This window comes from Ornithorhynchus anatinus, chromosome 11 (assembly GCF_004115215.2).
Source record: "Ornithorhynchus anatinus isolate Pmale09 chromosome 11, mOrnAna1.pri.v4, whole genome shotgun sequence".
NCBI lineage: Eukaryota > Metazoa > Chordata > Mammalia > Monotremata > Ornithorhynchidae > Ornithorhynchus > Ornithorhynchus anatinus.
In genome coordinates, this window is record NC_041738.1 from 16,896,445 (window position 1) to 16,910,331 (window position 13,887).

The 13,887-nt window shown below is 45.3% G+C and overlaps 1 protein-coding gene across 1 annotated transcript in view; it reads left to right on the forward strand.

Annotated features, from left to right (window-relative positions):
• Positions 1–13,887, forward strand: part of GRAMD1B (GRAM domain containing 1B) — a 188,129-nt gene that overhangs the window by 14,754 nt on the left and 159,488 nt on the right.

Consider the following 13,887-nt stretch of genomic DNA (forward strand, 5'->3'; position numbering starts at 1 on the left):
AGGGAGAACAGGTAATGAATCCCCATTTTACAGTTGAAGAAACTGGGATGCAGAAAAGTTAAATAACTTGCTCAAGATCCCCATTCACTTCCTCCCCTACTTTGTTACCAACCCTAAATGTCTCCATTTGTCTTCTGGGGGGAAGAAGTGTGGTTTCAGAGTGACTACAGCATATTTTCCTTCCTCTCTGTCAGAGTCCCCCAGTGTAAGCCTTTCCATTTCAGGAGAAGATTTTAAAATCTCATTTCTTAAGTTCCCCAACAACCAAAAATTCAAACACCAGTGAAGAGGGTTGACTGCAGAATACAGTGTTCCCAGTCATTTCAGTAGAAGAACCTTAGTAAATGGTCATTATGTGTTTTAGATGGAATGCTCTGTATTGTCTTACAAGTGTATATCCTTCAATATGTATATTAGGTATTCAAAACATTTTGGTATGGTTTCATCAATTTACTCTTTTGTTTTTTATTGTATTTTTTCATGGTATTTATTAAGCACTTTACTATGTGTCAAGCACTGTTTTAAGTACTGAGGTAGAAAAAAATTAATACTTGTTTTCCTTCTCCCTTAGATTATGAGCCTCGTTTGGGACAGGGACTATGTCCAATCTGTTTATTTTGTTTCTACCTAGTGCTTAGAACAGTGCTTGGCACATAATAGGTAGTTAACAAATACCACAGTGATTATTACTATTCAGATCCTAGTCTGAATGCCTCCTCCCCACACCCTAAATTCTGCAAAAATCCCCAGTCCCCCACAGGGCCAATCCCTTGGCCCTAAAAGTCTTTGATAGCGATACTCGATCAAAGAATGAATGGCTGAAATGCAGGTATCACTAGATCCAGAAAGTTCTACATTTGGGTTTCCCTAGCATGCCCTCTGGGTTGAGGCAATTTCTTGCAGTTCCTTTTTCACTAGCTTTTTTGTCTTTCCTTCCAAAGCAGAGTCAGGGGTAATAAATTGAAAAATGACTCAAACTCACCTTTTCTCCCTCTTTTGACCCAATTGTGGCTGTGCAGAAGTGAGTTGGACCAGTCTGGAAAGAGGGTTGAGGGTTGGGATTTGGACTTTGGTCCTGATTCCCTTCCCCATTTGCTGGGGCAGACCACTTTACCTCTCAGTGTCTCAATTTCCATGACCCATGCAAGAGTAACTGAAATAATTGATGAGAAAGGGCCCTGAGCTCTGGGAAAGAAAGGGTCAGTCAAAATCCATAGTATTTTATGTAGCACCAAAATAATAGAGTACTAGATAGAATATAATAGAATTACTAAACCTAAATGTGTTTAGGAGACTCTAAGGGTCACATAAGAAGAGAGTGGTGGGGATGTCACTGGATTCTGTCTATGTGAAATCCAAAGAAGCTTTGATTCTTAACCAGGATATCTTAGCCTTAGTTATATCTGTGTTCTACACTATGCCCATGTGCATATATAAAGCTGTAAGAAGGCTTGAATTTGTAAGGCGTAAGAATAATTGTGGTTTTTTTTTTCATGGTATTTGTTAAGCTCTTACTTAGCGCTGGGCTAGAAAAAAACTAATCAGATTGGACACAGTCCATGACCTACATAGGCTCACAATTTTAAATCCCCATTTTCAGATGAGATAACTGAGGCACAGAGAAGTAAAGAAATAATTGTGGTATTTGTTAAGCACTTAATGTGTGCCAACCACTGTTCTAAGTGCTGGGGTAGATACAGGCTAATCAGGTTGGACATAGTGCCTGTCCCACATGGGGCTCACAGTCTTAATCCCCCCTTTACAGATGAGGTAACTGAAGCACAAAGAAGTTAAGTGACTTGCCCATGGTCACACAGCAGACACATGGTGGACCCGGGATTAGAAACCATGTCCTATGATTCCCAAGCCCTTGCTCTTTCCACTAGACCACACAATTCCTCGCAGCATGGTGACTTGCACAAGGTCATACAGCAGACAAGTGGTGGAGCTGGAATTAGAACCCATGTTCTTTCCACTAGGCCTCACTGTTTCTATTTTTTAAGCACTTACTATGCGGCGAGCCTTGTGGTAAGCACTGGGATAAGATAGAAGGTAATCAGGTCAGACACAGTTCCTATCCTATATGGAACTAGAAGTCTAAGAGGCAGGAAGAAGAGGTATTGAATCTCTATTTTACAGATGAAGAAACTGAGGCACAGAGAAACTGACTTGCCCAAGGTGACACAACCAGCAAGTGGCATAGCCCTGACTACTGGGGCTAAGTGAGATGTACCTGATCTGAGAACAGACTTTTACCTTGGGGACAGCAGAGATGATCAGAGATACATTCAGTGATCTCTGACCCTTGTCGGTCTCCGGCCTTTCCAGGTGCTGCTAATGGCCGGAGGGTGGGATTCCACATGTCTGAATTTGGAATAGCATAATCCAAGTAGCCTGCAGGAATGTTGGTGGGTGGCACCTGCCAGAATATGGGACAGAGACAGATTCTGAGCTTGAGATGAGTGATGCTCTCTAGAATGAGTTATAATTAGGAGGTCTGGGTGTGGAGAAGAGAGAGAACGTAGAATGAGCCTCTTTGGGGACATGAAGACAGCCTGTCAAAACCTCTTCTTGAGAGCTTTGAAAACCACAGGGATGAGATTTAGGAGAAAGCAGTTAAAAGTGCAGAGAGCCAGAATGGCTGCTCCATCAGTGTAGGATTTAGCATCATTACTTTGTTGTCCCAAATTCCTCACCTGGCATGGACTCTCCGAGCAGGCTCCTGATCCAACTGGACCTTCCTCACCTACATCTGCTGGAGCAACTGCTAGCTGGATGGAGACTCTGGAGGGGAGGAACTTGCCCCTCTGTAAGTGCCCTACCCTGCCTCTCATGGCCATTTCACCCCAGCAGAGGGTGAGCAGAAGGGGCTGCAGTTTTGGAAACATGGTCCTCTTCCAGCCTACTGCTCCTTTGCCTTCTTCTGGATCCCTAGAGAGCTTTAAAGAAGGGACAGATGCCCCCTATCTGTCCTTAGTGCTTGTGTATTCCCTTGAGCTACATTAGAAGACCTTTCTAAGGTGCTTTTTATTCTAGGATTCTAAGATTAATTGATGACAATAATGAGAAATGGAAATGGGTTAGGAGGTGATGGCTGGTTCCTAAACTGGTGTCTGGGGCCCATTGATCTGACTGAATCACTAGTATTTTTTGAGAGCTTACTTTGTACAGAGCACTGCACTGAGCACTTAGGAGAGGAGAGTAGAGGAGGTAGGCACAATCCCTGCCCAAAAGGAGCTTTACAGTCTAGACTGGGAGAGAGAATTTCTTTTTCCCCTCTCAGAGAATTCCAGCCTCATGACAGAATCTTAGGCCCTTGATGATAAGCAATTACTTCTTTGCTGGAGGAATGGTCAGGGATAGTTTCAGTCACATCACCTTCTCACATTTAGATGGAACCAACCCTGAGAGAGAGGAAAGAGGCCGTTGTATGGTTTCCACCAAACCACAGTACGTGGTGGAGCCGAGAAAGAGAGAATTTTGAGTGGCTGGGACATGGTTTTAATATTGACTCACGATGGAAATAGAAACATCTTCATGAGCTGGCCCTTTTGTGATGCTTCCTATGCCTCAGAGTTGGGTTTCCCTTCTCTGTCACACTGGAACAGTTGGATTAAGGTGATCTGTTCGGCAGAGCCAATTTCTAGTGACAGAAGAGAAGCACAGGATTCTGGATGCCTTTGGGGTTCTTCTTTGGTCTTGCCAGCTCAGATCTCAGCTCTGGAGAGCTTGATAGGTTATACTGGGTCATGAAGAAACCCTCAGTTTGACATTTCCCTTCCAGAGAACCTACCTGGAGGTAGGAGGCAAGGATTTGGGCTTGAAAAATGAGATAAATCTGTTTGTGAGGCTGATGAAAAACCACTCATGAAGTTTACTGGAGGAGTTTACTTTATAAACACTATTGCAACAGGACTGAACAACGTTTTTATGTGTGGGGAGATGTGTTCCAATAGGAAGAGACAGAATTCAGAGCAACCTCCTGAATTTGGAAGATGGGGAAACTGAGCCTGAAAGTAACAAGCCAGGATACTTTGGTTGCCGTCCTATTCACTGCCCTCAGGAGAGCAAATCTGTCTCTTGCTGAAGTAGAGGTCTGACAGGTGGCAAAGGAAATTTTTTCTTTTCCTTTTCCAAATTAAAAAAAAAGCAGTTGAATTCTGAGCCCTTTGCCTGGGGTCCAAAGGTAAAACCCCTTTCTGGAAGCCTCTGTAGAGGAAGGAGGAAGCCCTGGAGACCTTTCACCTGATTTAGTCCAGGTTCTAATTCTCCTGGAGTCTGTGATCTGTCTTAGTTGCCCTGGGGACAGGCTGTTATCCTCTCCAAGAGCCAGGCAGCCATAAAGAACCCTGGAGCCCAAGTGCTCACTTGGGGAAGGAGTGGTCCCCAGGGAAATGAGAAGACAAGATAAGAGGAGGGGCATCCATTGTATGCACTTACTAAGTGAGTGAGGCAGGTAAAATATGATCCTTCAGCCTGGGGCCCAGTCGACCACCTATTTTTTGATTCTGCCAACTGTCAATGCTGCGAGGACCAGGGACCTAGTGGATTCATTCATTCAATAGTATTTATTGAGCATTTACTCTGTGCAGAGCACTGTACTAAGCGCTTGGAATCTACAGTACAGCAACAGATAGAGACAATCCCTGCCCAATGATGGGCTCACAGTCTAATCGGGGGAGACAGACAGCAGAGCAAAACAGAACAAAACAAAAGCAAGGCAACATTATCACGATAAATAGAATCAGGGGATGTACACCTCATTAACAAAATAAATAGAGTAATAAATAATATATACAAATGAGCAGGGTGCGAGGGGAAGGGAAGGGGCAAGGGGGAGGAGCAGAGGGTGGGGAGGGGAGGGGAAGAGGCAGAGGGGAAGGGGGATCATTCAGTCCACTCTCTCTCACCATCTCCTTGCTGTTCCCAACCTCCTGACCATTTTCCCCAGGCCAAATGCCTCCTTAGACTGGAAGCCCCAAGTAGGATGGGTGTCTGACCTGATTATCATGTATTTACAGTGCTTGCACGTAGTGAGCATTTAACAAATTGTAGTTATTAAACAATTGGAGATTAAACTCAAAACCATCCATGGGGCCCTTGCTGGTGCTCGTGAAGAGACCCCACTATAACCTCCAGGAGCAATAGCCTTTCCTGAGCACCGAGGCTGTTGGACTAGGCAGTTTTGCTGTAATCAAGGGTGGCAAATAATGCTGCTATCAGGGTCAGATACTCTTGAATGCATCAGGAATCTGCATGGTCTGGGGTTTGAATACAAGCCTGGGAGTCTTAGGAGCTGGGTGCTAATCCTGGCTCTGCTGCTGCGTGAGTTTGAGCAAGTCATTTAACTTCCCTGCCCCTCAGTTTCCCCGTTTGTAAAATGTGGGATCTAATACCTGTTCTCCCTCCTACTTAGTCCTTTAGCCCTGTGTGGAATAGGGACTGTGTACAACCTAATTATCTTGCATCAGCCACAGTGCTTAGTGTGGTGCTTGGCACACACAGAATGTGTTTAAAAATTATTACTTTTTTTTTTGTCTTATCTTGCTGTCTACTATTATTATCATTATTATTATCATCATCAGGGCCCTTATTGGGCAGGAGGGGTCAGGAGAGATGGCTTGCTACAGATTTCCACTCTTTCCTGTAATAGAGGAAGAAGACTCCCCACAGCACTTAGTACAGTGCTTGGCACATAGTAAATGCTTAAAAAATAACACAGTTACTATTTATTAGTTAGAGAATGAGGAAAGCAGGGTGTGGGAATTATGAGAAGTGAAGAAACCAGGAGATGGAAAAACAGGCAATCAGTTGACTGTCCCCATTAACTCAACCCCCAGAATCACAACCCAGTGGTCAGCCAAACCAGGATATGTCCAGTGCATTGGGTTCGTCTCTGACAGCTCAGATCATAAACACTTATTAAAAATCAGCAACAACTGGGAAATTGTGTGCAGCCAAGTGGACTGGCTGCTTGCTCCCACCTGCCATCTTAGTGAAACAGCTGCATCTCAAACATTTCAGGGAGTCCTTTGGGTGACTCTCTACTTTATAATTTCCTCCTTCCATTCTCATCGGCAATACTGAGGCCATCAATTAATCAAGAATTTACTATCCATCTGCAGGGCAGTTGAAAGAGATCTAGTCTGGAAACATGACCTAAGCCAAGCAGAGCACTTTGTACCCGTGTTCAGAAAGACTTTGGGGCGGGGTGGGGAGAAGGGTAACCTTTCCCCTGGAGCCTCTGAACCCTCCTCTAAGGTTTGATTAATCCCTTTGGAACCCAGACTGCAAGCTACGTGATCTCCCTCTTACTAGGAACAGAGTTTTACTATTAAGCCACCTGGTTAATCTGTGCCTACCCTCTCTAAGGGTTTCCTGAGACTTAATGAGAAAACCCCAGCAAAAGTTCTGGGCAACTGGAGCCAGGTAGGAGGTCCTGCATTCCGTCTTCAGGGAGGTGAAATGCAGTTCTCAGAACCTGGCTTCCCCATTTTTTCTGCCTCCTGGCTTGAACGGAGAGCTAGAGTTGGGTAAGTGGGGCTGACTTCTCCTGGGTTTGGAGAAACCTCGGTCTTCTCAGCTTTACAGCTTGGGGTGGGCCCCTCAGTGTTTGGCAGGGGATCCTCTCCCAGTGGCCTAGTGGATAAATAATGGGATGTCTAGCCATTTCTTGGAGATCCCCTATAATGAATGACGAACATAGGTAGTCTACAGATGATTCCAAAAAAGCATTTGAGCCAGCAGCTTTGGCCTCGTTTTCCCCCAAACCTTTGCCCAGAGATGCTCACGAGGAGCAGATGTGAGTACTGGCAAGCACTGAAGGGACAGAGTGAGGAGGATGTGGGAGATGACATGGCCAGAGATTTTTCCACAAGGTTGATGCGGTCACCTGGAGGACAGCCACAGGGTCTCTGCACCTGCCATGCCCAGGTTCAGCCTGAGAAGAGGATCTTGGCAGTTAAACAGGAAGTTCGGAGCCAGCCCTGGATGTCTGAAATCTACTGGGTTGGCCCCTTCCCCATCAGATCAAACAGACCACAGCTCTCTTCAAATAATGATAATAATAATAATAATTATAGTATTTGTTAAATGCTTACTATGTGCCAAGCACTGTTCTAAATGCTGGGGTAGATACAAGATTATCACTTTGGACACAGTCCCTGTCCTGCCTGGAGCCCACAATCTAGGTAGAAGGGAGTGGGATTTAATCCTCATATTACAGATGAGAAAACAGAGGCAGAGAGACGTGGATTGACTTGCTCAAGGTCCCATAACCCGTAAGTGTAGGAGCCGGGATTAGAACCCAGAGTCTTTTACTCTTAGGCTCATGCTCTTTCCAGGAGGCCATGCTGCTTCTCTCCAACTTCAAAACCCTTCTGAAATCACATTTTTTCCCAGAAGCCCTCCCCAATTAGTCTCCTAACTCCCCAGGTTATAACTCTCCAGTCAACTTTCACTTAGGCACTGGTGTACTCATAACTGCCCCTAGCATTTATAAACATATCTTCAGTCCCAATTATTTAAGCCCTAAATCATGCACACCTCCCATTTTCTTTCTTCCTCCTACCTATAAATGACTTTAGTGTCTACCTGTCTAGCTATATTATCAATTCCTTGAGGGCAGGGGATATGTTTGCTAATTGAGTGGAACTATCCCTATTCTGCACACAGTAGATGCTCAATCCATCAGTTGTATTTATTGCGTATTAACTGTGTGCAAAGTACTGTACAGGGCTTTGGAGTGTACAGTATAGCAGAGTTGGTAGATATGTTCCTTGCCCACAGTGAACTTCAATATAGAGGGAGGATACAGACATTAAAATAAGTAAACTATGGATATGTACATAAGTGTTGAGGGGCTTAGGGAGGGGTGAATAAAGGTGCAAATTCAAGTGCAAGGGCACACAGAAGGGAGTGGGAGAAGAGGAAATGACGGCTTAGGGAAGGCCTCTTGAAGGAGATGTGCTTATAATAAGGCTTTGAAGCAAGTGATGGTCTGTTGGATATGAAGAGGGAGGGTATTCCAGGACCAAGGCAAGATATGGGTCAGGGGTCAGAGGTCAGCGGCGAGATAGACAAGATCGAGATATAATGAGTATGTTGGTATTAAAGGAGTGAAGTGTGTGGGCTGGGTAGTAGTGGTACAGCAGCTAGGTAAGGTAGGAAGGGGCAAGGGGATTAAGGGCTTTAAAGTCTATGGTAAGGAGTTTATGTTTGATGCTTAATAAATGTTATTGATGGATTGGCTGACTTTTTGAAGTCAGCTTCTCTCCTACTACAACCCAGCCCACACACTTCACTCCTCTAATGCCAACCTGCTCACTGTACCTTGATCTCGTCTATCTCGCCGCTAACCTCTCACCCATGTCTTGCCTCTGGCCTGGAATGCCCCCGCCTTCATATCCCCCAGACAATTACTCTCCCCACTCTTTAAAGCCTTATTGAAGACACATCTCCTCCAAGAAGCCTTCCCTAACTAAGCCCTACTTTCCTCTTCCCCCACTCCCTTCTGTGTTGCCTTGACTTGCTCCCTTATTCATTCCTATTCCCAGCCCCACAGCACTTATGTACATATCTGTAATTTCATTTACTTATATTAATGTCTGTCTTCCCCTCTAGGCTGTAAGCTTGATGTGGGCAGGGAATGGGTCTGTTAAATATTATATTGTACTCTCCCAAGTGCTTAGTACAACACAGTAAGCACTCAATAAATACCTCTACAACTGTTCTCCTCCAGGAAGTGTAGTCCTCAGGAGAGGCTCAAGACTTGAGAAGAAAGTGCCTCTGAAAGGTGGTTTAGGTGACAGGGAGGGCATCTTACCCGGAGGCATGGAGGCAGCCCTGGAGATGGAAAGCACATGTGGATGAGGAGTTAGTATTGCTTGGTAAAGGTGAATAGAGTCAAGAAGTTGTTCCTGGGAAGGGAGGGAGCTCGTGATGTTTATCAATGGGGCAGGCAGGATTGAGCCTGGGGACAACTCTGTTCTCTGGAGGCCCATTTCACCCAAGAGTTCTCACCCCATGGAGTGAATTAGAGACACCTGTTCTATACTTATTATTTGCATCTTTGAGCTTTATTGGTTGGGAGAGGCTGGGTGTTGGAAGTGCTGTTGTGAAAATTGGACTTGTTGATCCTCCACAATACCCAAGCAATCCCTGTTCCCTCTCTTCCTCTCTCCTTCTCTTTCCCTCTCTCTCTCTTTTAATGGTATTTTAAAAATGCTTACTAAGTACCAGGCACTGTACTAAGCACTATGATAGGTACAAGCTAATCAGGTTGAACACAATTAACATCCCACACAGGGCTCACAGTCTTAATCCCCATTTTACAGATGAGGAAACTGAGGCACTGAGAAGTTAAGTGACGCTAAGGTCACACTGCAGACAAGTGGCAGAGCTGGGATCAGAACCCAGATCCTTCCAACTCCCAGGCCTGTGCTCTATCCACTAGGCCATGCCACTTCTCACTAAGCCGTACTGCTTCTCACTAGGCCACACTGCTTCTCTATCCCTCTCTTCCCTCCTCCTTCATTCCCTCATCCAGTCGGAGTATTCTGTGGTTTCTCCAGTTTCTCTATGAGGAGAGCCTGGTGTATTGGCCACTGAGCCTTCGCCCCCCTGTCACTGAAGAAGACAGGCTCACTATTTTGCTCTGTGCTCCCTCCCTCTTAGACTGTGACCCCGTTTGGGATGTACTGTGTCCAACCTGACTGTCTTGTATCTACCCCAATGCTTAGTACAGTGTGTGGCACATATTAAACACTTAGACACCACAGTTAACTGTGGACAGTAAGTCAGCCCATCCACTCTCCTGGCTTACTTCATTCTCAGATTTCCAAAAGCCCAAACCAGCCCATAGCTTCTCCCCAAAACTACCAACCTGTGTTATAATAAGCAATGCCATTACTGGCTCACCCTTCAACCTTTCAGTCCACCATGCTCTGTCTGGCAGTGGGACTGAAATGCTTGGAGCTACCAAATTTGCTGTAGGCGCCATCTACAGAAGGAACCAGAATTCCTTGAAATTGAATTTGAATTTGAAATTGAGGAGCAGCAGGAAAGAGCTTGGACCTAGTGGTCAAAGGACTTGGGTTATAAACCTGGCTCCCTCTCATGCCTTGGACAAGTCACTTATATTATCTGTACCTTAGGTTCTTCATCTGTAAAATGGGGATTCAGTACCTGATCTCCCTCCTACTAAAACTGCAAGCCCCATGTAGTACAGGGACTGTATCTTACCTGATTAACTTGTATCTCCACCAGCACTTAGAATAGTGCTTGACATAGAAAGTGCTTACCAGATAACAATTAATTAATTAATTAATTAATAATGTCATCTGGGCCTAAAAATCTAAATGCAACTTCCACAGTATCTAACTTAGACCCCAGGTCTAAGTTCTGGGTCCCCTTCTCATCTCAATCTTCACTCACTGCCTTGGGAAGCTCATTCCTCCATGGTTACAAACACTGAGTCCCAAATCTCCTTCCCTTTGGCACCTCAAGTTCAATGTGTCCAAAACAGAACTCTACATCTTCCTTCCCAGATTTTCTCCTCATCTCACTTTCCCTTCACAGTTGACAACACCACCATTCTCCCATCTTGAAAGCCTGTAACCTTGGCAGTATCAAGATACCAACTCTCTCTCTTTCAATCCTCATATGCAGTGTGTTATTACATCCTAGCAGTTCATCCTCCAAACACCTCCAGAATCTGCCTCTTCCTTGCCATCCAAACTGCCCCCACCCTGGTCCAGGCATTTGCCATTACCCTATTCAACTACTACATTAGCCTCCTCTCTGACCTATCTACCTTCAGTCTCTCCCCCATTCCAATCTATATCCACTCTGCCACCCTAATCATATTTCTTAAATGCCATTCTGAACAAGTCTTCCTACTCCTCCAATAGTTGTCTCTTTGCATTCAATCATTCAGTCATATTTACTGAGCACTTATTGTATGCATCGCACTGTACTAAACACTTGGGAGAGTACAATATAACAATAAGCAAACATATTCCCTGCCTACAATGAGCTTACAGTCTAGAGGGGGAGACAGATGTTAATATAAATAAATAAATTGTAGATATGTACAGAAGTGCTGTGGGACTGGGAAGGGGGATGAATAAAGGGAGCAAGTCAGGGTAATGCAGAAGGAAGTGGGAGAAGAGGAAAGGAGAACTTAGTCAGGGAAGGCCTCCTGGAGGAGATGTGCCTTCACTAATGCTGGGGGGTGAGGGGGAGTAATTGTCTGTCGGATTTGAGGAGGGAGGGTGTTCCAGGCCAGAGGCAGGATGTAGGCCAGCCAGGGGTCAGCAGTGGGACAGGCGAGATCAAGGAACAGTGAGAAGGGTAGCATTAGAGGAGTGAAGTGTGCAGGTGGAGTTGTAGTAGGAAAGTAGGGAGGTGAGCTAGGAGGGTACAATGTAATGGAGTGCTTTGAAGCCAGTGGGGAAGAGTTTTCTTTGATGTGTAGGTGGCTAGGCAATCACTGATTTTTCTTGAGGAGTGGGGGGACATATCCTGAACATTTTTGTAGAAAAATGATCTAGACAACATTGTGAAGTATGGACTGGAGTAGGGAGAGACAAGAGGCGGGGAGGGCAGTAAGGAGGCTTATACAGTATTTAAGGCAAGATAGGATAAGTGATTAGATTAACATGGTAACAGTTTGGATGGAGAGAAAAGGGTAGATTTTAGCGATGCTGAAACCAACTGGATTTAGTGATGGATTGAGTGCATGGGTTGAATGAGAGAGAGGAGTCAAGGATAATGCCAAGGTTATGGGTTTGTGAGACAGGAAGGATGGTGGTGCATCACCCTATAGTGATGGGAAAATGATGGGGAAGACAGGGTTTGGGTGGGAAGATACGGGGTCTGTTTTGGACATGTTAAGCTTGAGTTGCGGGAGGACATCCAAGTAGATATGCCTTGAAGGCAGGAGGAAATACGAGACTGCAGAGAAGGAGAGAGATCATGGCTGGAGATATACATTTGGGAATCATCCGCATAGAGTTAGTAGTTGAAACCACGTGAGAGAATGAGTTCTCCAAGGAAGTGGGTGTAGAAGGAGACCCAGAACTGAACCTTCAGGGACCCCGTCAGTTACAGGGTGGGAGACACAAGAAGTGCCCAGGAAAGAGACTGAGAATGAGCAGTCAGAGAGAAAAGGGGAGAACCAAGAGAGGACAGTGTCAGTGAAGCTGATGTTGGATAATCACAGGAGGAGAGGGTGGTCGACAGTGTCAAAGGCAGCCAAGAGGTCGAGGAGAATAAGGATGGAGTAGAGGCTGTTTGATTTGGAAAGAAGCAGATCAGTGGTGAACTTTGAGCAGGCTGTTTCTTTAGAGTGAAGGGGATAGAAGCCAGACTGGAGGGGGTCTAGGAGAGAAGTGGAGGAGAGGAATTTGAGACAGTGAGTGTAGATAACTTGCTCAAGGAGTTTGGAGAGGAATGGTTGGAGGGAAATGGGGCGATAACTGGAGGGAGCACTTCAGCACTCAAGCATCAGTACTCGATCAGCTATCTCCCAGGAGACCCTCAGCGGGCATGCTTCGTTCCTCTAAAGCCAACCTATTTACTGTGCCACCTTCTCATTTCCCCTGCCCCTGACCTCTTGCTCATACCTTCTCTTCTGTCCTGAGCCCCTTATTCACCCATTACCCATGGTTCTCCATCTTCAAAGCCCTTCTAAATGACATCTCCTCCAAGATGTCTTCCCTGATTAATTTCTCATTTCCCCAAACTACATCCCCCAAATGTGCCACTTCCCTTCCATGTGCCCTAAGCACTCCATTACTCCCTCCCAGCTGCGAACCATTGCACTTCTTTATATCCTTATACTTTCTTCATCTCATATTTGTTTAATGGCATAAGCACTTACTAGATGTCAAGCATTGTTCTAAGTGTTAGGGTAGATACAGGATAATCAGGTTGGAAACTGTTCCTGCCCCACATGGAGCTCACAGTTTAAGCAGGAGAGGAGACAAGTATTTAATCCCCAATTTACAGTTGAAGAAACTGAGGTACAGAGAAGTCAAATGACTTGTCCCAGGTCACACAACAAGCAATTGGCTGAGCTGGTATAGAACCCAGGACCCAGGACTTCCAGGCCTGTACTCTTTTCACTTGGCCTTGCTGCCTCATGTAGCATGTATTTCATTTTATTCATTCATTCATTCAATCATATTTATTGAGCACTTACTGTGTCCAGGGCACTGTACTAAGCTCTTGGGAGAGTACAGTGTAACAATAAGCAGACACATTTCCTGCCCACAATGAGTTTACAGTTTAGAGGGGGAGACAGACATTAAAATAAAGAAATTACAGATATGTACATAAGTGCTTTAAGACTGAGGGGGGGATGAATAAAGGGAACAAGCCAGGGCAATGCAGAAGGGAGTAGGAGATGACTTCTTGGAGATGTGTCTTCAATAAGGCTTTGAAGACGGGGAGAGTAACTGTGGGATTTGAGGAGGGTTGGCGTTCCTGGCCAGAGGCTAGGGGTCCGCGGTGAGACAGGCAAGATGGAGGCACAATGAGAAGGTTAACAGTAGAAGAGTGAAATATGCGGACTGGGTTTTAGAAGGAGAGAAGTGAGGTGACGTAGGAGGGGGCAAGGTTTTGCAGTGCTTTAAAGCCAGTGGTGAGGGGGTTTTGTTTGATGTGGACGTAAATGGGCAACCACTGGAGTTTTTTGAGGAACAAGGTAACATACCCTGAATGTTTTGTAGAAAAATGATCTGGACAGCAGAGTGATATGTGGACAGGAGGTTGGGAGGTCAGCAAAAAGGCCTATGCAGTAATCCAGGCAGGATAGGATGAGTGAATATATTAACACGGTAATACAATTTTAGTGTTAGTGTCCCTCTCCCCTGCGAGATTGTT